This window comes from Bubalus kerabau, chromosome 10, assembly GCF_029407905.1.
Source record: "Bubalus kerabau isolate K-KA32 ecotype Philippines breed swamp buffalo chromosome 10, PCC_UOA_SB_1v2, whole genome shotgun sequence".
In the NCBI taxonomy this organism is placed as follows: Eukaryota; Metazoa; Chordata; class Mammalia; order Artiodactyla; family Bovidae; genus Bubalus; species Bubalus kerabau.
Window position 1 is genome coordinate 73,320,906 of NC_073633.1, and position 26,138 is coordinate 73,347,043.

At 42.3% G+C, this 26,138-nt stretch overlaps 1 long non-coding RNA gene across 2 annotated transcripts in view; it reads left to right on the plus strand.

The window, feature by feature from the left end:
* LOC129620623 (uncharacterized) overlaps nt 1–24,996 on the plus strand; it is a 36,015-nt gene extending 11,019 nt beyond the window's left edge. The window contains exons 3-4 of one of the 2 annotated variants that reach the window (XR_008698613.1): nt 19,403–19,563; nt 24,881–24,996. This is a non-coding gene — a long non-coding RNA (uncharacterized LOC129620623). Of the gene's footprint in view, nt 1–6,902; nt 7,079–8,002; nt 8,982–19,402; nt 19,564–24,880 lie in introns of those variants that run through there. The other variant, XR_008698614.1, reaches the window with a different exon arrangement.
* The last annotated feature ends 1,142 nt before the right edge of the window (nt 24,997–26,138 follow it).

Sequence of the window (26,138 nt, forward strand, 5' to 3'; positions counted from 1 at the left end):
CAACACAGTTTCGCACCCTCTGCCCATGAGCCTGTGAGCCCGCTTCACTCAATGCAAGTGCTCTAACTAAAGACCCAGCAATAGATAAATATAGACCTCTGAGTTGTTTCCAAAATCTCAGTTATTTACTTGGGTTAAGGAGAGTAATTTGGTGTTGGGGGAGATAGTTTTCTCAGCAGGTTCATGCAGTTACAAACCAAGAAGCTGCAGAGATTGGTTAAAACCATGAATTTAGGGTCATTAGGACACGAGTTAGTCCTATTAGGACCCTCACTACAACACCTAGAAAGCTACTGAGTCTCTGTGTTCCTAAATTGCTCTGTTTCTAAAATAGGGTCAATGGTAACAAAGATGGTGATGGTAATTACACCTTGTGCTAAGCACTCCCAGTGCTCTGGGAACTGCACTAAGTGCTTCCTGTATACCCCTTCGCCTATCTTCAGGACTCTGAGACGTATCCCATCACAACAGATCGTCCTCTGTAAGTAGCAGTTACTGTAACGTCCATTACAGATGCCACCACCTCTGTTACTCTAGAGAAAAATCTTTCATTCCCATCCCCAGACACTGCTGCTAGGATGTGACAAATATTCTCACCTGCCTTCTTGACGCACCAAAGGCTTTCCTTGTGTATTCTGATGCTACATATATCCAAGATGCACTGTTACAAGGAGCTTCTGTTCCATCCTTCATTTTTCTGAGAGTTGTGTAGTACATGTAATTTCATCTTATGTTTTTTAGGGGTGTGGAGCTGCTCTAGTCCAGGGTTACTTAATGAAAAGGCTAGATCTAGATTTTTTTCTATAAAGTCAGGCTAGTTTAAACTGATCAAAAACTTTAAAGACATAAACAAAAACAAAAGCATCAGTGATAAAAAAAATAATCTTCCTACTAATTCTATGAAAGCCCCTCTGGCTCAGGTATTGAATTTTCTTTGACATTGTCAGGAGATAATGTAATTCAAGCTGTTCTTTATGCAGCAGCCCTTTGTGACTCTAGCTCGATTTCACCAGCACACTGGTCTATTAATGCAGTGCCTGAGGAGCAGCAGTCCTGATCAAGACAAGGCAGCCAGCCTCCAGGAAGGGAAAATTTCTACTGCCAAAGACATTTCTACCTCTGGCTGTAATTTATCGGTAGTGTTTGGGTGGTAATTTAACCCATAATGCATTGCTTCCAAATTACAGTATGCTAAACATCTCATAAGCTATCTTCCACAATTAAACAGGCTGAAGAAACCCTGGAGTGCTCGTTACTGACAGAGAGAAGCATTTTATCACTGGTAGTGTCACGTACGGCATTGTACTCTAAACTCCTGAACCGATCCCGAAAAATGTCACAGACGGAGAATTACTCATCCTGTCCTTAAAGTGGCATATTTATTTTAGTTGAAAATTGTGATTTTCTACAACCTAAAGTTGAGACTTCTTTTTAAAATCAGGCATGGTTATATGTAAGTATACCCCGTGCACAACTATGTGAATTTCCATAGAGAGGTGAGCAGAAAAGTAAGTATCTAACTTCAGAAACTTCAGTGCTGTTAGAATGCAGACTCAACTGCAGTATTGCTTGGTTCACGTGAGAGCTATGGGGGAAGGGAGCTCGTTTGTTCACTTTAGTGAGATTTGGCTATGAGGCATCCCCTGTTGAGGTCTGTGAGTGGGAAGCCTACTCAAGAGCCTTTCTCAAGGAGAATCTGGAATCTTCTCCTGCATGCACTAAGACGAGGCAGAACTCTGAGAACTGATTTGTACCTGGGATTGGCCAGAGGCGGGGGACTGGCCTGCATGACCTTATGAGGTTTCTTTTAGTTTTAATGAAGTCTCTCTGAGAGACTGTGACCCCACCACTCACTCCAAAGCCAAGGTTGATGAAAAGAGTGCTGAAGGGAGCCATGACTGCAGTGTTTTCAGCTATCGCAGTAAAATGGTAACAAGATGATGTGGAACCTAGTCTGAAGCAGAATTATCTGATGGCCATGTTAAACACAGTGTGGTGCCTTGGGTCCAGCCTGCAGAGATTTAATTCAGGAGTTTTTTCACAGGACCTGGACCCTGTATTTTTTGGTTTGTTTGGTCAACTTCATTGAGGTATAATTTACAAACAGTAAAGTGGACTCATTTTTAGTACAGTCAATTCTGATGAAAGCATACACCCCTGTAACCACCACCACAATCAAGCTAGAACATTTCCATCACCCAAAAATGTTTCCTCATGCCCTTTGCACTCAATGCCCATACCCTCCAAACTACTGGCCCCAGGCATCCTTTGGTCTGCTATCTGTCACTGTAATTACTACCTTTTCTAGAATTTCACAAAAACAGAATCATGCACTGTGTATTACTTTGAGTCTGGTTTATTTTTCTGAGCATGATATTTTGAGATATATCTATTTTGTTGCATATGTCTTTGAATCATTTCTTTTCATTGGTATATAGTATTCCATGTTGTGGCAATGCCACAATTTGTTTATCCATCCACTTTTTTTTATAGATAATTGGGTTGTTATAGAGTTTTATTATTGAGAATAAAACTCTGTGAACAATCATGTAAAAGTCTGTGTGTGTAATTGCTGGTCAAATGACAATTTTATGTTTCACTTATAAGAAACTGCCAGATTGTTCTGCGAAAGAAACTGTGGGTAGTTATTAGTCAAGTCCATTTTACCTGCCTTCCCTAATCAAGGTGGTTTTAAGACTTGCATGTCCTCCAAGAAGCAAGTCGGAGAAGGCGATGGCACCTCACTCCAGTACTCTTGCCTAGAAAATCCCATGGACGGAGGAGCCTGGTAGGCTGCAGTCCATGGCGTCGTGAAGAGTCGGACACGACTGAGCGACTTCACTTTCACTTTTCACTTTCATGCATTGGAGAAGGAAATGGCAACCCACTCCAGTGTTCTTGCCTGGAAAATCCCAGGGACAGGGAAGCCTGGTGGGCTGCCGTCTATGGGGTCGCACAGAGTTGGACACGACTGAAGCGACTTAGCAGCAACAGCAGCAGCAAGAAGCAAGTAGCTTGAACAGTAAGATGTTTGCCTGGGTTGTTTTTAGGAACTTGGAGTCAGCTGTGTCTAGTTGGAGCTGAGTTGGTTAAAACTGGATAGGACCACTGACCCTGGGCATGCGTGAGTGACCTCTCTGTGACCTTTTGACGTCAGAGGGCTGAAAATTCCACCCAATCATGCTAAGCACCCGCACATTTGAGGGCAGAGGGCTGTAGCTTAGTTCCACCTGTGTAGAATGAAGATTGTCATTCCTGCATTATTTTCCAATCGCCTTTCCCCACACTGCCCGTCCCCTCCACACCTCAGACCACCCTACTGCTTTGTTCTTTAACCCATAAATACCCCAGTACCCCTGCCTTGGGGAGACAGATCTGGATTCTCGATTTGAGATTCTTCCCCCTCACTCCATGCCTAACTCTCTTCACTGCCTTGTGAATATATCTTTACTGCAGGTCTTAAGGTCTCAAGAGTTTTGGCTTGCTGTGCTTAGGGCAAAATGACTCTGATTTGATGAAAGCTGCACATTTTTAGACTCTCACCAGCACTGTTTGAGGGCTTCTCAGGTGGTTCAGTGGTAAAGAATCTGCCTGGCAATACAGGAGATGTGGGTGTGATCCCTGAGTCAGGAAGACCCCTGGAGAAGGAAAAGGCAACCCACTCCAGTATTCTTGCCTGAAAATTTCCATAGACACAGGAGTCTGGTGGGCTACAATCCATGGGGTTGCAAAAGAGTTGTACACGATGTACCGACTACACAACAGCAGCACTGTTTGAGAGTTCTAGTTACTCCACATGCTCACCCATAATAAACAGGATCCTGGGTCTCAGTCTTTTTCATAGCCAGGCTTTCCACCTCTCTGCCACTATTGTCCACTACCTCTCTAGGTACCACTGCCATGTACTATCCTTATATCTGCTAGCTACATACCTAGTGACCCTGGAACTGAACTATATTGAATGAGTAGATGTTGCAGGGAGGGGGGTGGTTCACATGGCAGGCAGAGGGACCAGCAAGAACAAAGGTTTGGAGGCCTGAACTAGCTTGGCCCTTTTGGAAAACTGAAGGTTGTTAAGTGTCCATAGAGGTGGCACTGAAAGGAGTCTTGGGGAATGACGGTTAAACAAGAACCAGACCACACAGAGGTTTGATGCATGGCCAAGGGTTTGGACTTTTTATCTAGGAGAGGCTGAAACTTGGGGGCATGTAATACTCTCTTCTATGTTTCAGAAAAATTACCCTAGTATCTGCATAGAAAAGAAATTGGCAAGGAGGAAAAAGAAATAGGAACACTAGTTAGAAGACCAGGATTGTACTCCAGATGTGTCCTGGGGACCTGTCCAGTTCTAACTCATTGTAGGAGCCTCATTTTTAAATAAGAGAATGAAAAAAATGAGTCATTTTGCATCACTCACATCTTTTCCCCTTTTCTCCTGCCCTGCTAAAGGTGGTAGAATATATTGGAGGAGAGGGCACCGGGTCCTCCCAGATCTGATCACTCCACTAAGATAAACTCCTACTTTGCCAACCTCTGGGGCAACCCTGTCTTCATTCCAGTTTATTATGACTGTTTCCACCTGGTCCTCATTTGTTCCCCTACTGAACAGTCTTGGAGCATTTCTTACCAGCCAGGCATGAGCAAGGTGTACAGAGAGGAGAAAACACCAAGCCTGCCCTCAAGGATCCTGTATCCTCCCCTCATCTTCAAGCCTTAGGCCAGGGGGTCTGCAAGTTTTTTCTATAAAAGGCCAGATGGTAAATAGTTTTGGTTTTAGAAGCCATGTGGTCTGTTCCAGCTATTCAACTCTTTCACTGTGATGCTAAAGCAGCCATCAGTTCAGTTCAGTTCAGTCGCTCAGTCGTGTCCGACTCTTTGTGACCCCATGAATTGCAGCACACCAGGCCTCCCTGTCCATCACCAACTCTTGGAATTTACCCAAACTCATGTCCATCAAGTTGGAGATGCCATCCAGCCATCTCATCCTCTGTTGTCCCCTTCTCCTCCTGCCCCCAATCCCTCCCAGCATCAGAGTCTTTTCCAATGAGTCAACTCTTTGGCATGAGGTGGCCAAAGTATTGGAGTTTCAGCTTTAGCATCAGTCCTTCCAAAGAATACCCAGGACTGATCTCCTTTAGAATGGACTGGTTAGATCTCCTTGCAGTCCAAGGGACTCTCAAGAGTCTTCTCCAACACCACAGTTCAAAAGTATCAATTCTTCGGCACTCAGCCTTCTTCACAGTCCAACTCTCACATCCATACATGACCACTGGAAAAACCATAGCCTTGACTAGACGGACCTTTGTTGGCAAAGTAATGTCTCTGCTTTTGAATATGCTATCTAGGTTGGCCATAACTTTCCTTCCAAAGAGTAAGTGTCTTTTAATTTCATGGCTGAAATCACCATCTGCAGTGATTTTGGAGCCCCCAAAATAAAGTCTGACACTGTTTCCACTGTTTCCCCATCTATTTCCCACCAAGTGATGGGACCGGATGCCATGACCTTCGTTTTCTGAATGTTGAGTTTTAAGCCAACTTTTTCACTCTCCTCTTTCACCTTCATCAAGAGGCTTTTTAATTCCTCTTCACTTTCTGCCATAAGGGTGGTGTCATCTGCATATCTGAGGTTGTTGATATTTCTCCTGGCAATCCTGATTCCAGCTTGTGCTTCTTCCAGCCCCGCGTTTCTCATGATGTCCTCTGCATAGAAGTTAAATAAGCAGCCATAGACAATAGCAAACAAATGGGTATGACTGTGCAACAATAAAACTTTATTTATGAACACAAATTTTAAAGTTCATGTAATTTTCATAGCCACTAAATATTATTCTTCTTTTGACTTTATTCAGTCGTTTAAAAAGGTAAAGATTATTGTTAGCTTGAGGCTGAACAAAAACTAGGTCAGGGCCAGGATTTAGCCCACAGGCTATAGTTTGCACACCCTTACCTTAGGCTGTCTCCTCATAACATGTGGACAGAAGCTCTTCTTTAATATTAATTATGGTCACCACCACTTTCTCCTACCAACAGTCCCTATTTCATGTTCTTCTTTCACCATGTACATATTCACCCAGTCCTGAATTTCTGCTCTTACATTGTAAACAGGATGGACTGAGCCCTCCCTCAGCTCAACACCCAGTCCAGGTGCTCCAGAGCTGTGCTACGGCGTACATCACGGCCTCCGGGGCCTGGCTGCCTTGGCTTCTCTGGACCCCTCTTTGCTTTCTCTGTCAGTTTCCTCCCTTGCCTTTTCCCACCTCCAATAACTCATGTTCCAGCCACTCCAAATCATCGACAGTTGCTCTTTCCAGGCTGTGCTCCTTGGCCCATTGGATTTCCCCAGTTTGGGACTCTTAATTTCCTTTCTCGCTGGCTAACTCCTGCTCACTTTTGAGACTCAGCCTCTGCTTCACTTCCCAGTCTCCTTGAGCCACATGCCTGCAGGCAGAATTCACATGCCCCCTCTGGGTTCCCAGCCCTCTGCATGTCCTGGCAAACTTGAAGTACCTTGAGGGTTGTGTCTTGTTCTCTTTCAAGCATGCACTGCAGTGTGGAGAGCAGTGTAGATGCTCTGTGGATGTTTTAATGTATTCTCAAACATCAAGACCTCTTTTTATATACTTTATAAAACTATAGGTGATGTGTGTACACTCTTTACTGGTTTCCTTTTCCTAGTTTCATGTGTTATTGCTACTGTTAAATTTTAAGTTTGTAAATGCAGACATAGAGTTTTATTTTTTCTGGAAGTAGACTTCCTTCTAAATATATAAAACAACATTCTGTGGCTCATGGCTTCTCTTCTGGGTAACCGTGGTGGGCTTTCACCAGAGTATCTCTAACCAACTTACCTCGTAGGGACCACAGAATGTCACTGAGGCCCTGATAGGTATCTTTTTTTACAGATAAGGAAACTACAAACTCAGAAAAATAAAACAGCTGACTTGAGGATGCTGGTAAATAACAAAAACAGAACAAGGACTGGAAATCAGGCCTGGGTATCACCAGTATTTGAATTTTTGATGCAGTTTGCAAGGTTAAAGTGTTGAGCTCTGGATGTGGATTTACGATTTATGAGCAAGTAGGTGTGAGGTGGCTGGGGGGAAGAGGGTGTTCCTGGGGAGCTGGGCAGTGGTGACCTTTAGTGCCTTGCTTCTTCTGAATAGGATTTCTTGTTTGCTAGTCCTCACAGCCCCTGTCTTGCTCCTCCAGTGTGTCAGTCAGTCATTCCTTTAAAACAGTGACACTCATTATGGCTGGCAAACAAATGGTTGGGAACTAGGCAACTCCAATTATTGAACTCAGCATGTGAAATCATTTAATCAGAGCTCACAGGACTAAGGGGCAGTATTAAAAAGAAATAGGCACCCTGTCTGGTCCCCAGAATGAACTCTTTTCAGAAGAGAAGAGAGCTTATATTATTTATTGTAGCAGAAAGAAGATATACTGTAGTGTATATTAAATGAGAGGCAGGCTAGATGCTCAGGGCTGGGAAACCAAGATGCCACTTGAACTCCATTCCTGATTTCTTTTTTCATTTTAATTTTGGAACAATTATTTTATTATTGTGTAACTCAATTTCGCCACAATAAAATAGAATCACTGCTATTTGTATCTTTAAAGATCTCCTATGATGCTGCCCTGGAACCTGGCACAGGGCTGTCTATGTCATCTTGTGCTCATCTAAGTGGTTGAAGTTACTGAAAGGCCAGTAGGACCTCGTTTTAAAGTGGCTTCAGCTGCAAGATGTGTGCCATGGTGCTGGTTGCACTGTGTACACAGATATATTTTTGAATGCTTAGAAGCCATAAACAGACATTTAAAAAGCAATTTGTGTTCACCACCATATGCCTTTTTCGTATAGTATAAGCAGCCTTTTGTTAAATGTGAGGTTATAGGGGATAGAACATTGTGCTGGCAAGTATAGTAACTGGAAAATACATTGAAGGCTGATCCAGACAGAGATGCTAAAGGGGCAACTATCCTTCCTTTATATCATTTCCAGCTTCTTTTGGTCACCACTTGGGAAGGAGCTTCCTAGGGCAAAGCAGCAAAGAAACAGGAGCTGCTCGGGGACAGTCAGCCTTCTCACCAACCCATCACTTGGAACAAATGTACACATGGTGGACACACATGCCCTCTCCCGAGGCGTGGAACTTTATCTGGAAAACACTCTCTCTGTTTCCCTCAAGAATCTTTTATATTCTTTTCTGAGAAAAATTAACACTCTCCTCCTGACTGACAGAATTGAAAGAACAAATGCAGCATGGGAAGCAGGATACTACTTCCAAAGGACCACATGGAATATGCTTTCCTTGAAACATACAGAGGCATACAGCATTAAAAAGTCCACAAGCAATAAATGCTGAAGAGGGTGTGGAAGAAAAGGAACCCTCCTGCACTGTTGGTGGGAATGTAAATTGATGCGGCCACTGTGGAAAATAGTATGGAGGCCCCTTAAAAACGAAAAATAGAGTTGTCATCAGATCAGATCAGTCGCTCAGTCGTGTCTGACTCTTTGCAACCCCATGAATCGCAGCACGCCAGGCCTCCCTGTCCATCACCAACTCCCGGAGTTCACTCAGACTCATGTCCATCGAGTCAGTGATGCCATCCAGCCATCTCATCCTCCGTCGTCCCCTTCTCCTCCTGCCCCCAATCCCTCCCAGCATCAGAGTCTTTTCCAATGAGTCAACTCTTCGTATGAGGTGGCCAAAGTACTGGAGTTTCAGCTTTAGCATCATTCCTTCCAAAGAAATCCCAGGGCTGATCTCCTTCAGAATGGACTGGCTGGATCTCCTTGCAGTCCAAGGGACTCTCAAGAGTCTTCTCCAACACCACAGTTCAAAAGCATCAATTCTTCAGCGCTCAGCCTTCTTCACAGTCCAACTCTCACATCCATACATGACCACAGGAAAAACCATAGCCTTGACTAGACAAACCTTTGTTGGCAAAGTAATGTCTCTGCTTTTGAATATGCTATCTAGGTTGGTCATAACTTTCCTTTCAAGGAGTAAGCGTCTTTTAATTTCATGGCTGCAGTCACCATCTGTAGTGATTTTGGAGCCCAGAAAAATAAAGTCTGACACTGTTTCCACTGTTTCCCCATCTATTTCCCATTGACCCTGCAATTCCACTCCTGGACATATATTCAGAGAAAACTGTAACCTGAAAAGATACATGCAGCCCTGTGTTCATGGTTCATTGTTTACAATAGCCCAGATATGGAAGGAACCTAAATGTCCATCGACAGATGAATGGATAAAGATGTGGTGAAAGATGTCGTTCAGTCATGTCTGACTCTTTGCGACCCCATGGCCTATATAGTCCATGGAATTCTCCAGGCCAGAATACTGGAGTGGGTAACCTTTCCCTTCTCCAGGGGATCTTCCCAAACCCGGAATCGAACCCAGGTCTCCCGCATTGCAAGCAGATTCTTTACCAGCTGAGCCACAAGGTACGTGTACACAGTAGAATACTACTCAGCCAGAGAAGAGAATGAAATAATGCCATTTACAGCAACATGGATGGGCCTAGAGAATATACTAAGTGATGTAAGTCGGAGAAAGACAATACTATATAATATCACCTATATGTGAAATCTAAAATATGATACAAAACAAACTTATTTACAAAATGGAAACAGACTCATGGACATAGAGAACAAACTGGTTATCAAAGAGGAAAGGGGCAGGGAGGGATAAATGAGAAGTTCCGGGATTAACAGGTACAACTACTATATATTAAACAGATAAACAACAAGGTGCTGTTGTATAGCACAGGGAACTATATTAAATATCTTATAATAACCTGTAATGAAAAAGAATACAAAAAGAATTTATATATGTGTATATATATGACTGAACCACCTTGCTGTACATTAGAAACTAACATGTTATAAATCAACTATACTACAGCCCCCACCACCAAACCATAGAGAGGCATGGAGTAAAACTTAATAATCCATTAAATAGAATTAATTTCATTTAAACACTGCATACATGTATATATATGTATAACATATACAGATAGATTTTTTATTGCATTTTTGGGTTTCAGTCCTTATCGTCTTTCAGAGCTGTCCTCCTATCTTAGGTAGCTTTTAGAGGCTACATTCTAGCTACATGTTGCATAGATAGCCAAGATGGGCAGTTTGCAATGTGGTTGGTACAGGAATTAGTGGGGACTCAACATGCTTTTTTGGTTCATGCAGCCTTCATGAAGACTAGACTCTGTATCAGGTCTTTTAAATGGGCTTGATGAGTATTTTAATCTCATTTTAATCTGTATCTCATTTTATTTGAATTGAACTCTCTGAGTTTGATGTCGGTGGAGGAAACTGGATTCATTTGCCCTAAGCAAAACGTCACATTCTTCCTGCTTGGATAGCAAGACCTGGAGGAAGGGAGGACTCACAGGAGGCCAAGGGTAAGTAGTAAGCAGACCCGCATTAATCATGTTACTTTGGTGGGTTGAAGAGACAGAATCCTGTCACATTTTTTAAATCTTCATACACGTTTTTTTCCTGATATTTTCTTTCTGTCTCTTTTGTTTTTCAATCTCTCTTTTTTCTTTATTTCCCCCCTAGAAGCAAACAAAATATTCAAAAGGCAGGTTTTGAGAACTCTAATCAAGAAAAGTCACTCCTAGGAGAAAGCATGCTGAACCACAACTTGCTTTGGGGCCTAATGCAGCCAGAAATGATATTTTAAAATATTCTGATCAGGGGCTTAGAAAACAGAAGATTTAACATTTCAGCTCAGAAGAGTATGATTATCTTGGAGCGGATGCGGTAGTTTCAGCCACGTAATTGTAGACATTCTAATTGGCAGTTTAAAAATAGCAGAGTCACAGCCTCCTTCCCTGGGCTATTCCCTTTGTTTTATCCTTGACTGTGCTTTGTATTTGGGCGTCTTCTGATGGCTGGGGCCAGTTTGGGAACCACGCATCCATGGGTCCTCACGGACCATCTCCCAGGCCTGCCTGCCTCTGCCCTGAAATACCACCAAGGTAACAAAACTTATATTTTCTTAAGAATGCTCCCAGCTTCCAACTCACAGACATATTCTCCTTCCTTTTCTAATAACTAGGTGCTTAAAGGATGTACTTCGGTGATGATATTAAATTAAATCCATCCCTGGGCACCTTAAGCTTCCAGCTGAATGGCATCATTTTCTTTCCAGGTAATAAGTACTTTAGGATGTGATCAAGGAAAGGAAAACACTGATTTCAAATAACCAATGATTTTCCAAATTCTGTGTGAGGCAGTGTCCATATGCTGAAACAAATGTTTGTTCTTTGCTTTGGCAGCGAGATAACACATCAGAGTAGATGCCCACAACAAGTTACATGTTTCCCTTTTGCATTTTCAAGGAGCCCTGAGTCCCCACTGGTTGGACGTGAAGTTGCTCATCCTCACCCAATTTCAGTCTCTGAGTTTCCTTTCTGGGAGACATTGGCTGCATCACAGAGGGAGAATAGGGCAGGGGTGGGGCGGCGGGGTGAGGAGCTGGGGTAAGAATCGACTCGAGCTGTCTTATCCAGGCAGACGGTTTGGGGGGACCTGTGCTGGGAGATTCTCAAACCCTGCGGGAAGTGGTTTATTATCCTCGCTTTAAGTTTTATTAACAGGGAAATCTTGTACTTTCCCAACCAATGAGGCCACAAGAGCATAAACTATATTAAGTCCATAAATCCCAGAGTGCCAAATCTCTGGAGTAGCAAGCATCTGCTCTCTAACCCGCGGTGAGCAATAAATCTCCCTGTCCCTTTGCATGGCGGGCTTTCAGCATAGAGAACACTGCTGCTCGCCAGGCACCCTTTCTTTCTGCTCTTTCCCCCAACAGGCCTTGAATTCATTGCTCTCTCACACCTTAAGCACTCTTATAATGCACTGTTCTTTAAAAATAGGGGGGAAAAACAAAATTGTCTTTTCCTGGCTGTTTAGACACAGGAGGTGAAACCTGCTGATATGAGGCTTGTCTTTCATCCTAAACTCTTGGAAGCAAATTAGGGACATTAACTAAGGTGTGTGCTATCTTGACACTGGTCAGTGTCTTCTCCAAGCCTTCTCCCGTGGAGCCCGTAAGGAGAGTAACTGTTTACATGAGAACAGAATCCAGCCTCTCTTTTCACTTTTGCCAGGAGTCTTGCTAAGAAAGGCAGCCTCGGTGCCTGGCAGGGATGAGCCTGTGCTCTCCTGTCACAGGCCACCCTTCTGAATTTCAGGCATTGGTGAAATTTCACCCTTGTGAAATTCATCCAGGGGAACTTGCAGACACCTCTGGAGGAGAGAAATGGTCTGCACTCTACGAGGTGGTGATGCCTTCTCTCAACATGAAGGAAGGTTAAGAACATACCCAAATGGTTCCCAGTGGGATGAGACTGGGTGGGGTGGATTAAATCACCAGATCCATTTTCCTTTTATGATATTCCTGGGGTAAAGGCCTAGAACACCAAAGGTCCTGCATCCCTGAAGAACAAAAGTTCAGTCAGGCCTGTTTGCCTGTGGACTCGTGGAACTGAGCCATCCTCTCCTGGTTCCTTATATAACTACATAGTACAGATCCTTTTGTGCTTTGAAAAACATCCTTGTTACTCTTCTAGTCCAGTCTCTCTTGCTAACAAGGCCTTCTGCACATTCATAGGTATTAGATTGTTAGCCATTTTTCCTCTAATTTTTAAAATTTGTAATTTACTTTTTTTATTTAATAGATTCTATTTTTATTCTTTTATTTTTTAAATTTTATTTAATTTAACTTTACAATATTGTATTGGTTTTGCCATATATCAAAATGAATCTGCCACAGGTATACATGTGTTCCCCATCCTGAACCCACCTCCCTCCTCCCTCCCTATACCATCCCTCTGGGTCGTCCCAGTGCACCAGCCCCAAGCATCCAGTATCGTGCATCGAACCTGGACTGGCGACTCGTTTCATATATGATATTATACATATTTCAATGCCATTCTCCCAAATCATCCCACCCTCTCCCTCTCCCACAGAGTCCAAAAGACTGTTCTATACATGAGTGTCTCTTTTGCTGTCTCGTACACAGGGTTATTGTTACCATCTTTCTAAATTCCATATATATGAGTTAGTATACTGTATTGGTGTTTTTCTTTCTGGCTTACTTCACTCTGTATAATAGGCTCCAGTTTCATCCACCTCATTAGAACTGATTCAAATGTATTCTTTTTAATGGCTGAGTAATACTCCATTGTGTATATGTACCACATTTTTAGAACAGATTTTAGTTTATAGAGAAATGAGCAGATAGTACAGAGTTCCCATATACTCCCTCACTCCCCCAGTTCCCCCTGTTATTACTACCTTTTACTTTTAATTAACATTATGAACAACAGTACCAGAGGACAATCATTTTTTGTGAAAAGGAAGGACTTTCACCTATATCATCTCACTTAACAGAGACTGTTCAGGAAGCAAGAGTGTCCCATGATGGCCGATTGTGGACATGGACCTCTGGGCATGAGTGAAGTTAGTGAAGGGGGTGATGGTGCAACAGCTGGGAAATCCCAGCTGGGAAACAGCTGGGACTTGTTCTCAGTGACCTAACCCACATCTGGGGAGTGCATTCAAGGAGTGAGGATCAAGTTGGGGCTCCCAGGGCAGAAGAAGGGAATGAGACTGTTTCCTATGACTGCTACAAGAATCACAAACCTGGCAACTTAAAACAGGGGGCAAGTTCATTATCTTTTTGAATTTCTAAATGTCAGAAGTTTGAAGTGGGTCTGAATGAAAATTAAGGTGTCAACAGAGTTGTGTTCCTCCTAAAAGCTCTAAGGAAGACTCTGTGTCTTTGCTTTTTCTATTTCCTAGAGGCTGCCCGCACTCCTTGGATCGTGCCCTCATTTTCTGTCCGCAAAGCTGGCAGTGGCTGGTGGAGTCTTTCTCACACTGCATCTCTCTGATGCTGACTCTCCTCCGTCTTTCATTTGTAAGGACTTTGGTAGCTACATAAGGCCCACCTGGATAAACCAGCATACTCTCTCCATTTCAAGATCAGCTGATTAGCAATCTCAATTTCCCTTTGCCAGGGAAAGTAACATATTCACAAGTTCTGGAGGCTGGGAAGTGGACATCTTCGGGGGTCATTATTTTGCCAACCACACAGGGTTATTGTCCTGGAGAAGTAGAGCCTGGGATCAAAGTCACCAGTGAATCATGTTCTCATCCTTCTCAGGAGTAATTAGAAACAGGGCCCAACCTCCTCATTTAGCTCAAATGTCACTTTTTCCAGAAAGCCTTCTGTATCTGCTGACTGATACAGGAGATACTAGACCCACGAAACATCTAAAGAGTGACTAGTCTGAACTGAGATGTGTTCTGGGTATAAAACATGCACCAGATTTCAAAGACTTCGTGCAAAAAAAGAATGTAAAATATTTTTACAGTCATGATTTTAAAAATATCAGTTATCCTTTGAAATGATAATATTTTGGTACATTATGAAATTAATTTCTACATATTTTTTACTTCATAAATTTGGCTTCAAGAATCTCTAAAATAGCATATCAGGCTTGAATGATATTTTTTCTGGACAGTGTGACTCTGTAATAGCTCTAGGCTGAGCCCAGTGCTTCCTCTGTGTGCACTTTCCCTTATTCGGACCTTAACATTTACCTACAGCATAATTATCAATATGCGTGACTTTCTTTCTCCCTCCACACAGTGAGTTGCTAAAGGATGGGGGCTGTGTGTTACCAATCATTGTATCTCTAGTGCTGGTATAGTGCCTGGAATGTCAGAAGAATAATCATTATCATAATCAGCACTTACATTGTACTAACTGTATGCATGCTCAGTTGCTAAGTCATATCCAGTTGTTTTGTGACCCCATGGACTGTAGCCCGCCAGGTTTCTCTGTCCATGGGATTTTCCAGGCAAGAACACTGAAGTGGTTTGCCATTTCCTTCTCCAGGGGATCTTACTGACCCAGGGATCGAACCCAAGTCTCCTGTGTCTCCTGCATTGGCAGGTGGATTCTTTACCACTGTGCCACCTGGGAGACTTGTTCCAAATGCCTTACACATTAGCTCAATCTATCCTTACAACACTCTCTAGGTGAATGAGTTTAGGGAAGTTACTTTTAACATTTTATATCTCAGTCTCTTCATCCATAATATGGGGCTAATTATAGTACCTATCTCAAAGCTATTAATTATGTGAGAATTAACTAGTTATTTTATATATACATATTTTTGAGGCTTACCCAGTGGCTCAGCAGTGAAGAATCTGCCTGCAATACAAGAGACGCAGGAGACTCGGGTTTGATCCCTGGGTCGGGAAGATCCCCTGGAGGAAGGCATGGCAACCCACTCCAGTATTCTTGCCTGGAAAATCCCATGGACAGAGGAGCCTGGTGGGCTACAGTCCATAGGGCTGCAAAGAGGTGGACATGACTGAAGCAACTATGCATACACACATACATATTGCTGGGGATAACTTTGACCTCAGGCAAAACCTCAAAGGTGGAGATTTCTTTGGCTTAAAGTCAGATGTACTCAGAGAACAGACTGGAACTGGCTACTGCTGGGAATGTTCTAAGCCACCTAGAGTACAGGCTGCAGACGTGGGTAAGAGGGGATTACTGCTCCTATTTCCAGGCCTTGAGTAGCCCTTGCTTAGGTAGAAGCTCCCCATTCACTCTGCTGTCCCTCACCTGATATACTGATTCTAGAAAATCAAGGATAATGGGAGCACGTGCAAAGCAGCCCAGGGTCTTCTGCACATGACTTGCCAAGGGCACATAGAAGGATTTGGTGGTGAGATGGGGATTTTGCTAACCATTTCTCCCTGAACGTAGCAGCTTTACACATCAAGTTACTCAGTTTCTGAAGCTTAGTCTATATGTTACAAATCATTATTTTAAAAAGAAAAACTTATTTATGATGACTTCAAATGACCATGACTCCATAACCAGGAGTCCACATAGTCACCTCTAGGAGTTTATCAGAGCCACCAAAATATTGCTCATTTGTAGCATCCGGTGTGAGGGTCTTCTCTAGAGGCAGCTGGGTCTGTCCCGGAGACCTGCAGCCCTGATGAATCCTGCTTGCAGTCTCTCTGGTTCCTTTTCAAGCTATTAAAAAGTGGAGGTCATGCTGCAAGGCTTGGCCTGTAAATTTCAAACTCCCAGCCTAAATGTGCACAAAGGATGTGAGTAGGTCTCCAGCAGGTTTCACTGCCACAGGAGGTGAGGGAATCAAAGGCAGGGGCTTGGTCTCTAAAAGGCCTGCAGAAATTTATGACTCAATTTAAAACCACTTGTAGTTTATCAAAGCAAAGGAAATGGAATCTCAAGCTTCGGGGCAGGAGTAGATTTTCTGTAAGAGTGAAAGAGGAGCCTGTCCTTCTAGCCAGTCTTCCATGACAGCAGAATCTTTCCCCAAATCCCACAAATTTGGCAACAAACAATCTCTTTTTGACATGACCAGTGATATAACAGAATTTATAAATGTCAAGACTGCCTCTCTAATCCTTGACTAACTAGGGAGGCCAAGAGTCTCCTGGGCTGGCTCAGTGGACACACAGCCGTAGAAATAGAGAGCACAGGTGGACCTAAATCTGTGGGTTTGGTCTCAAACGTGACCATAGACCTGCATGACCTTTGCCAAGACAACTAACTGCTTTGCCCGAGAGCCCTGAAATGTAGAAGATCCCGCAGTCGAGTGTTCATTTGTTCTTTAATGTTGTTTAGGATTCCAGTTTGTCAGGCACACTTGCAAGTACGTTGAAGCACATTGCCGATTTCTCTATGTATAACCTAGGCCCTGGGAGATAGATGTTGCACGTTTGCTATTAGGTGGTACCTGCTAGGAACAGAGACCTGGCTAAGGAGGCTTACATGTGCAGTTGCCACGCAGAAAGTTATTTCTCCCATGTATTAAAAAGTCTGGAGGTAAGTAGAGACTGTCCTTAGTTCAATGGAACAAAGATATCAGATCTAAAGGCATCTCTAATTTGTTTGGCTGCTGGAGCTCCAGCTATCACTTCTGATTCTCAGACAATAGAAAGAGCAGAAGGAGAAACAAGGGCTTTATTGAAAGCCTCAACCAATACTGCTGACATCACACACTTAAATGTAAAGAAATTTCAAGTTTCTCCCCATAGTGAGCACTTTTTTGTTTACATTTAAATAGGGAAGAGAGAGGGTACGGGTAGATCTTGGGTAGGAAACTAGAAGTTACTTTCTAAATTTATAGCCAGTAAATCAGTAGTGCGGGAAGATAGGAATCCAGTCTCCAGGTTCATGTGAACTGAAGTTGTGTGTGGTCTGACCAAACTCTTCTCAGTGCACATGCATTTGTTACCTACTCCTCTTCTCTCTCTCCTTATATTATCTATTTATAAAGTGTTTCTGCTCTCCTTAAAAGGTCAGGGGTTAGAGTCAGGGTTGCTTTCTTATTTGGTCCAAGAGGTACTAAAAGAGATATTTATTGAGTTGGATTGTTTGATGAATAGGGTTTGAATTGGATGCTGGCAGGTAGAAATATTTACACAAATACTGTATAAAACAATCTTTGATGTATTCAATAGACTTAAGGCTGACAAAAAATTACTAGAGAAATATGTCTTCTGTTTTTTTGTTCAAGGAGTTTAGATATTAAGAGGGAAAAGAAACATTTCAAGTTTTTTTCCCTCAACCTTCTTGAGAAATAATTGACAAGTATAATTGTACATATTTAAAGCATACAACATGATGATTTGATATACATCTACATTGGAGAATAATTACCAAGATCAAGATAATTAACACATGCATCATTTCATGTAGTTAACTGTTTGGTATGTGGTGAGAATGTTTAAGAGCTACTCTCAGCAACTTTTAACTACATAATACCATGTTATTAATTATAGACACGAAGTTGTACATTACATCCTCAGAGATTATTCTTCATATAACAAAAATATAATGTACCCTACATCTCCCATTTCCTTCTCTTCCCAGCTTTTGGCAAGCACTGTTCAATTCTGTTTCTGTGAAATTGGATTTGTAAGAAAAATACTATATATAAATGCTACTATATATGTATATAAATGTATAAATAAATACATAGTATTTGTCTTTCTGTCTGACTTATTTTGTTTAGCACGGTGCCCTCAAGACCCATCCATGTTGTTGCAAATGGCAAGATTTTCTTTTTTAAGGCTGAATGATATTCCTTTATATGTGTGTGTGTATACCACATTTTCTTTATCCATTCATCCATTGAAAGAGTGTTCCATCCACTGAAAGATTGTTTCAGTATCTTGGCTACTGTGAATAATGCTGCAGTGAATATGGCAGTGTAGATACTCCTATGAGATACTGATTTTGTTTCCTTCAGCTATTTACCCAGGAGTGGGATTGCTGGATTATATAGCAGTTCTACTTGTAATTTTTTGAGGAACCACCATACTGTTTTCCAAAATGGTTATACCTAGGAGTGATGTCTTCTTTAATACTTCTGCAAGATGTATTACCCATAGGACTGAGCTTGAATGGGGAATAAAACACCAGCTTCATAAGCATTCTTCCCTACCCATATGAATTCTCTATTTTTCTACAGAACTTCTCCTCCCTCTTTTATCTGAAAAGAGATTACTTGGTCAGTCAACAATAGCATCTACAACATACCATGCAAGTCAAGGAAAGCGACCTACCAGTGATTCTTCTGGCTGCAAATCAGAATTACCTGGGCAACTTTTAAAATCCAAATTCCCAGGGTTTCATCCAGAGATTCTGATTCAGAAAGTATGGGGTGGTATTCCCAATTCTGTAACTTTACAGGGTGCTCCAGATAATTCTGATGTGCCATGATGTGTAGAAATCGTGGGGGCAGAGCCCTTCCTTCTTTGTACCACTGCCGAGTCTTCTCTGGAGAGCATTTATAGGGTGCGACCACAACTTGTTCATGTGTCTAATTCTGCACCAAACTCCTAAGGTGGGGACTATCTTTTCTCTTAGCATTCCTTCTGAACTCTGTGTTTGAGTGTCTAAGTCATAGTTTCGTTTGTTTGTTTAGTCACTAAGTCATAACTGACTCTTTGAGACTCCATGGACTATAGCCCACCAAGTTCCTCTGTCCAGGGGATTTCCCAGGCAAGAATACTGGCGTGGGTTGCCATTTCCTTCTCCCTTAGTGCATAGTAGGTGTTCCATAATCATCTGTTATATTGTTTAAGCAAACGGAACATGTAATAATTCACCTCCACACAGTGCTGCTGAGAAAAGTGTTGGTCAGTCAGTTGTGTCTGACTCTTTGTGACTCCATGGACTATAACCCATCAGCCCCTCTGTCCATGGAATTCTTCAGGCCCGAATACTGGAGTGAGTAGCCATTCCCTTCTCCAGGGGATCTTTCCCATCCAGGAATCGAACCCAGGTCTCTCGCACTGCAGGCAGATTCTGTACCGTCTGAGCCACCAGAGAAGCCGCATGCTCCTGAGAACACTAGCACAAAGAGGCTTGTCTTGTTACTGAGCAACCTGGCTTAACTTAACACTCAAGGACAGAATGAGCTATGGAAGAGGCCAAGAAGGGATTTCTAATGAACTGGGTGGTAAGTTACCTTGACAGTCTTGAGATTCTTGACTTTTTTAAAAAAACAAAATATCATATTTACAAATAATTGTGGTGCCAGTGACCTATGGTGGATATAAAGTTTATTTGAAAGAATTCATGCAAAGTGCTTAGCACAGTGCCGAGAGCAAAATAATGAATGTTACCTGATGATAATGACAACAACAATTATAATAGAAAAGTCTTCTTAAAAACTTAGAACAGATTGCAAAACATAAGAACGAAACCAAAAATTTACTGTTAATCTTGCCAGCAGGATCAGTAGCCTTGTATTTACGATTTTTTTTTTTCAGTTTCTCCCCCAAGCGTCTGTATTAACATGTACTTTAAAATATATAAAGTAAATGTTAAAAGTGTATATTATATGTTTTTGAATGGCCAGTAAGCACATGCAAAGAGAGGAAAGTTGATGAGGGAGAGGATATGTGTGTACATATAGCTAATTCACTTTATTATACATCAGAAACTGCAACTAACACATCATTGTAAAGCAATTATACTCCAAGCAATTATACGCCAATAAAATACATAAAATTCAAGAAGAAAAGAGGTTCAACATCACTAATCATTAGGGAAATGTAAATCAAAATCACAATCAGTTACCACCTCACACACATTACTATGACTACTATCAAAAAACCAGAAAACCACAGTGTTAATGAGGATATGGGGAAATTGGAATCTTTGTGTACCGTTGGTGGGGGTGGAAAGTGGTGGAAAACAGCATGGCAGTTCCTCAAAAAAAGTTGAAAATGCAATTACTATATGACCAGAAATTCTGCTCCTGGGAGTATACCCAAAATAATTGTAAGCAGGGTCTTTGAGATTAAAATAATTGAAAGAGGTGTTTGCATAGTGCTATGTACTAAATTATGTTGCCTCAAAATTTATCTGCTGAAGCCCTAACCCCCTATAAGATGATATTTAGAGGTGAGACCTTTGGGAAATAATTAAGGTTTTTCTAAAAAAAAAATTTCTATTGTAATATAATTGATTAGCAGTGTTGTATTTGTTTCAGGTATACAGCAAAGTGATTCACTTATACATACACAGGCATCTGTTTTGTTTTGTTTTTTTTCAAATTTTTTTCCCATTTAGGTTATTCCAGAATATTGAGCAGAATTTCTTGTGCTATACAGTAAGTTCTTGCTGGTTATCTGTTTATAGCAGTGTATATATGTTCATCCTAAACTCCCAATTTATCCTTCTGTCCCATTGTTCCCTCCTGGTAATCATAAGTTCTCTAAGTCTGTGAGTTTATTTCCGTCTTATAAATAAGTTCATTTGCATCATTTTTTAAAAGATTTAACATATAAGTGATTATGTGATATTTGTCTTTCTCTATCTGATACTAATAAGTATGATACTTATCTCATACTTTGCTTAGTATGATAATTTCCAGGGAAATAATTAGGTTGAGATAAGGTTCTGAGAGCGGGGCCCTTATAATAGGTTCAATGCTCTTGTAAGAAGAGACATCATTGTAAGAAGATACAACTTATATGAAGTAACTAGAGTAGTCAACATCATAAAGACAGAAAGTAAAATGGTAGCTGCCCTGGGCTTGGCAGAAAGGGAAATACAGAGTTGTTATTTAATGGGTACAGAGTTTTAGTTTGCAAGATGAAAAGAATTCTGGAGATGGGTGGTGGTAATGGTTACACAGCAATATAGATGTACTAATACTTCTTACCATTGAGCTACACACTTAAAAATGGTTGCTGCTAAGTTGCTTCAGTCGTGTCCGACTCTGTGCGACCCCATAGACGGCAGCCCACCAGGCTCCCCCGTCCCTGGGATTCTCCAGGCAAGAACACTGGAGTGGGTTGCCATTTCCTTCTCCAATGCAGGAAAGTGAAAAGTGAAAGTGAAATCGCTCAGTTGTGTCCGACTCTTTGTGACCCCATGGACTGCAGCCCCCAGGCTCCTCCATCCATGGGATTTTCCAGGCAAGAGTACTGGAGTGGGGTACCATTGCCTTCTCCGTAAAAATGGTTAAGACAATAAATTTTATGTCAGGTGTATTTTAACATAATAAAACTTGTTGGAGAAGACCCTGATGCTGGGAAAGATTGAAGGCAAAAGGAGACGAGGGCAACAGAGGATGAGATGGTTAGATAGCATCACTGACTCAATGGACGTGAACTTGAGCAAACTCTGGGAGATAGTGAAGGACAGGGAAGCCTGGTATGCTGCAGGCAGTGGGATTGCAAAGAGTCAGACACAACTTAGTGGCTGAACAACAACAGTGTGTTTTAATATATTTTAATATTTTATTTTAAACATATTAGTTTAAATGTATAAAATAATATCATTGAAATATATTTTATGTTAACATAATATAAATAAAAATTTAGAAATAAGCATTTCCAACTTTGAATCAAGTAGCACTGTTTCTTGAGAAAGCTCTTTTATGTCCCCACTTTGCACCTGCTTCATTGATCTGGGGTCCTTTGGCCACAGTTCTCTGTTCCACTGTGTAGAGAACCTGGCCTGCTACTCTGCACAGGCCGGACTGGTGTGGCAAGCCTGAACTGCTCTCATAGGAATGGTAAATTGGTGTGACCAGCAGCCTGAACAGCCTGATCCTCTCGTTGGGCTCTGCTGAGCTCTAGGTCACCATGTTGTCCCCAAGGGGAGCTTTCTCCCCCTGAAGCTGTGAGCATGTTCATTATCAGCTCTCCCTTCTGCTGCCAATCGGAAAGATGACATGTGGCCGTCTCCTGGTTGCCACACATTAAGCCTCCTCTCACAATGGGCACTTGGTTTGGAGCTATCCCGAACATTTGAAAGTGACATTGCTGTTTCCTACAAGCTGAGACCCATGAATCATTCCAGCCAAAGGTAAAAATTTACATTTCAATGATCAGCAAGTTTTTAGTACATTTAAGAAACTGGCCAGAGTTGCTCAGCCCCCATACACAGGTTTTGTTAATGAATTTGGCAGAGGGGAGTTGCATTCCTAGGCTAAGTATTAGAACAAAAAGGATCTGTTTTCCCATGTAATGAATTGCTGAGAAATTATTCAAAATGGGACTTAAAAAGCCTCTTGCCAGCAAGCTCAATTCTCTTGAGTCATGAATTAGATAATGGGCTTTTATAAACCCACAGAGGGAAAGCCTCTGAGGATTTGTGTGGGTGAGGAGAGAACGTCTGTGCAGAACTGCCACCTTCTCCCAAGTGCTCCTGCACAATGCAGAGGCCCAGGGACCTTGTCTTCAAATGCCAAGGCCAACTGGACCACTGTCAAGGGTGTAATCAGCAGTGCTCACCCTGAACACTTGCCCAGCTGGCAGCTGCCAGTCTCACTGGACACAGCCGAGTGCTGCCCTGGCCCTACCTCTGGAAACAGAGGTCACCTGGGGAAGAATAGTTGGGTGGGCAAGGAAGGCCTCCTCCCCAGCTCCGTGACTTTCCCGAGGATGTGGTCCTGGATCCCAGCCCCAACCCATATTCAGTTAAGACCTGAGCCTCCCATGCAACTGAGACTTAACAACCCCTCAGTGTATAAAGAGGGATCCTTTGAAGGTGATTCGTTAGAAACTAAACTCCACGTAACAGGAACATAGCCCCTTTCACAAACAACCTCGAAGAATGAAGGAGATAATCTCCAATCAAGAGGGTCTCAGACTGTAACAGTAAACTTCATGATGTCCTCTAACCAGGCTTTCCCTAAGGTCAAGGGCCCTATGAGTACACAGAGCTATTCGGTGTATGTTTTAACCCGCTTGAAGGTTCTCTGCTATAAGGGACACAAACTATTTCTATCCCCAAGGCGAGGGAACCTTTCCTTGTATAACTTTGATTACCTCTCAGGCTAGCTATCTGCCTTGACCTGAGTATAGGGCAGTTTTGATCATTCCTCCTGTTCGTTGTCCACTGGGCTATGTGTGCCCTTGGACTACCAGCTTGGAGCTCTGGCCTGGCTCCCAGTCATGACTTGGGCATGAGGACCACCTGGATGAGACATCTGTCAGCCCAATGATGGCCAAGATAATCTGGCAACACCTACTTTTTGTGATTCTTGAGAGGTTCCCAAGACTATTTAGCAGTCTCATGTAACCAGTGGCCATAGAAGCCATGAAGAATTTTCTCTGTAACCTTTCCATGCTGTTTGAGAAGGATTTTCCTTATACTGGAACTGGAAAGATACAGTGGATGCATGTGTGCTAAGTTGCTTCAGTCGTGTCCAACTCTTTGAGATCCTACTGACTGTAGCCTGCCAGGCTCCTCTGTCCATGGGATTCTTCAGGCTAGAGTACTGGAGTGCGTTGCCATGCCCTCCTCCAGGGGATCTTCCTGACCCAGGGTTCAAACCTGTGTCTCTTATGAGTACTTTACCACTAGCACCAGAGTGAGAATGCCCTAGTGCATTCTCACTGGGTCTGAAAATGTCATTATTCGGGGGTGACAACTCTCATTTCTGCTTCCCAATGGCTTTCACTGCTCTCTCTCCAAAAACTTCAATGAACTGTAGACCTGGGAACTCACATCAACACCTGGAGCTAAAAGGGCATGCTGATATGAATGAGTTTTGGTGGATTCTGGTTGTGTGGGCTTGACGTTTATTGGCCTGTGTGGTTAGGACACTGCAGCAAGCAGACCAAGTTCGCATAGCCTGGTGGCTTAGCCTGCATTCTTCCCATCTGTGGCTGTACCTGTCATCCTGAGTTCTGTGTGTGTTCGTGGTCACACTGGGATGACAAGTGTGTGTTTTTGCCATTTCCCTTTTAATTCAGTAATTCAGCATTGAGTGCAATGCCCAGCATTGTAGTTAGAGCTTCAGGATACAGAAAGAAGTGTAATTATAAGTCAGTTGAGAATTTCCTCAAATTTGTCTTTTTTTCTCAGCTGATAACTCAGCCCTGAGTTCTCAGCCATTGTGATTTGAGTCAAACTATGTTAGCAGCTGTAGACCTTCTAGAGGTTATGATCTGGGATTTGTCTGGCAATGGCATGCCCCAGATCAAAGCCAGCACTCTGGTCCTCATGGGTGAGCTCTGATTGCCTTTGTTTTTGTTAATTAAGTTTAATTTTTTAAAAATTGGAGAATGTTGTGTTGGTTTCTGCTGTACAACATGAATCAGCCATATGTATACATATATCTCCCCACTTAGGCCTCCCTCCACACACCCCCATCCTGCCTCTCTAGATCATCACAGAGCATGAAGCTGAGCTCCCTGTGCTGCATCAGCAGCTTCCCACTAATATCCCTTTCACACACTAGTATCTATAGTGTGTATATGTCAATGCTACTCTTTTTGTCTCACCCTCTCCTTCCTGCCCTGTGTTGACAGATGAGTGAATAAAGAAGACGTGGTAAATATATGCAGTGAAATATTACTCAGCCATAAAAAGGAATGGAACTGGGTCCTCTGTGGTGACGTGGATGAACCTAGAGTCTGTCATACAGAGTGAAGTAAGTCAGAAATAAAAAACAAATATTGTATATTAATGCATATATATGAAATCCAATTGCCTTTGTTTCTTGATTGATGCCTGAGGTTCCCATAGGATGGGAACTTTGCCAGTATGTGTTTTAGAGGGAGGAATATGGATTTGTCAGTAACCAGCATTGCTGTGTGGACCCCTATACCACACTCAGGACTTTGAGGTAGTCACCCCTTGACTTGCATATTGTCTACTATCTAATACCACTTACCACACAAGGATCACATGGCTCTTGATGCCATTTGGTCAAAGCCAGGGGCACCATTTGTTTCTGAAGAATGGTTAACAATCTTTTTTGATCTACCCTTGGTTCTATTATGTTCGGGCCTTCTCTTCCTGCCTGGCTTACACTGAGGTCCTTGTATGAACTGGAGGTGAAATTCCTCAGATACAGAAACCTGTGATAGGTAAACTCTACCACCCCATTTATGCCAGTTGGCATTACTATGCCTTTCCCATGTAGCTAGCACCCAATACATTATCTCTCAAAGCACTTCCTAAATGAGTGGTTTCACTCTCTACCTCATTATCCCCCCAGTTTCTTAAACCCAACAATCCCATCTGTTTAAAGTAAAGAATTTTAAGTTCCCATTTCTAAAGAGCCTTGGTCTTCTCAATCATGCATTTCTAGATGGAAAAGTCGTAAGTTTAGAAGGGAAGTTAGAGGAGTGAGAATCCCATATAAACAATAAGTATTAGCTGAGCTACAAGTGAATTAGTGGTAAAATATAATGAGCTGTAAAATATAGTAAGGTGAAAAGCATTTAAAGATGTTGAAAGTAACATGTGATTTGTCCTTATTTTTAAAGTTCTTGAATTGCCCTGTGGTAGACATCTGCTGTCTTTTCTTGCTGTGTATGCTCTTTTCTGTGGATAAAAATCCCTCTTTTTTTTTTTTTTTTTTTCCATTCTCTTCTCATGCAGTACCTCTGGCTGGGCAGCCCAAGGGCAGCATGTAGGCCAGTGTTGCTAATCAGAAAACTCCACCCTTAGCTATGGGATTTGGTCAGGGTGAGCACATATCTTAAGCCAGACAGGCAGCCCATTTGGGGCAGTAATGCTAATATTAAAGACTGGGGGTGGGGGGAAGAAAAAAAAAACCCC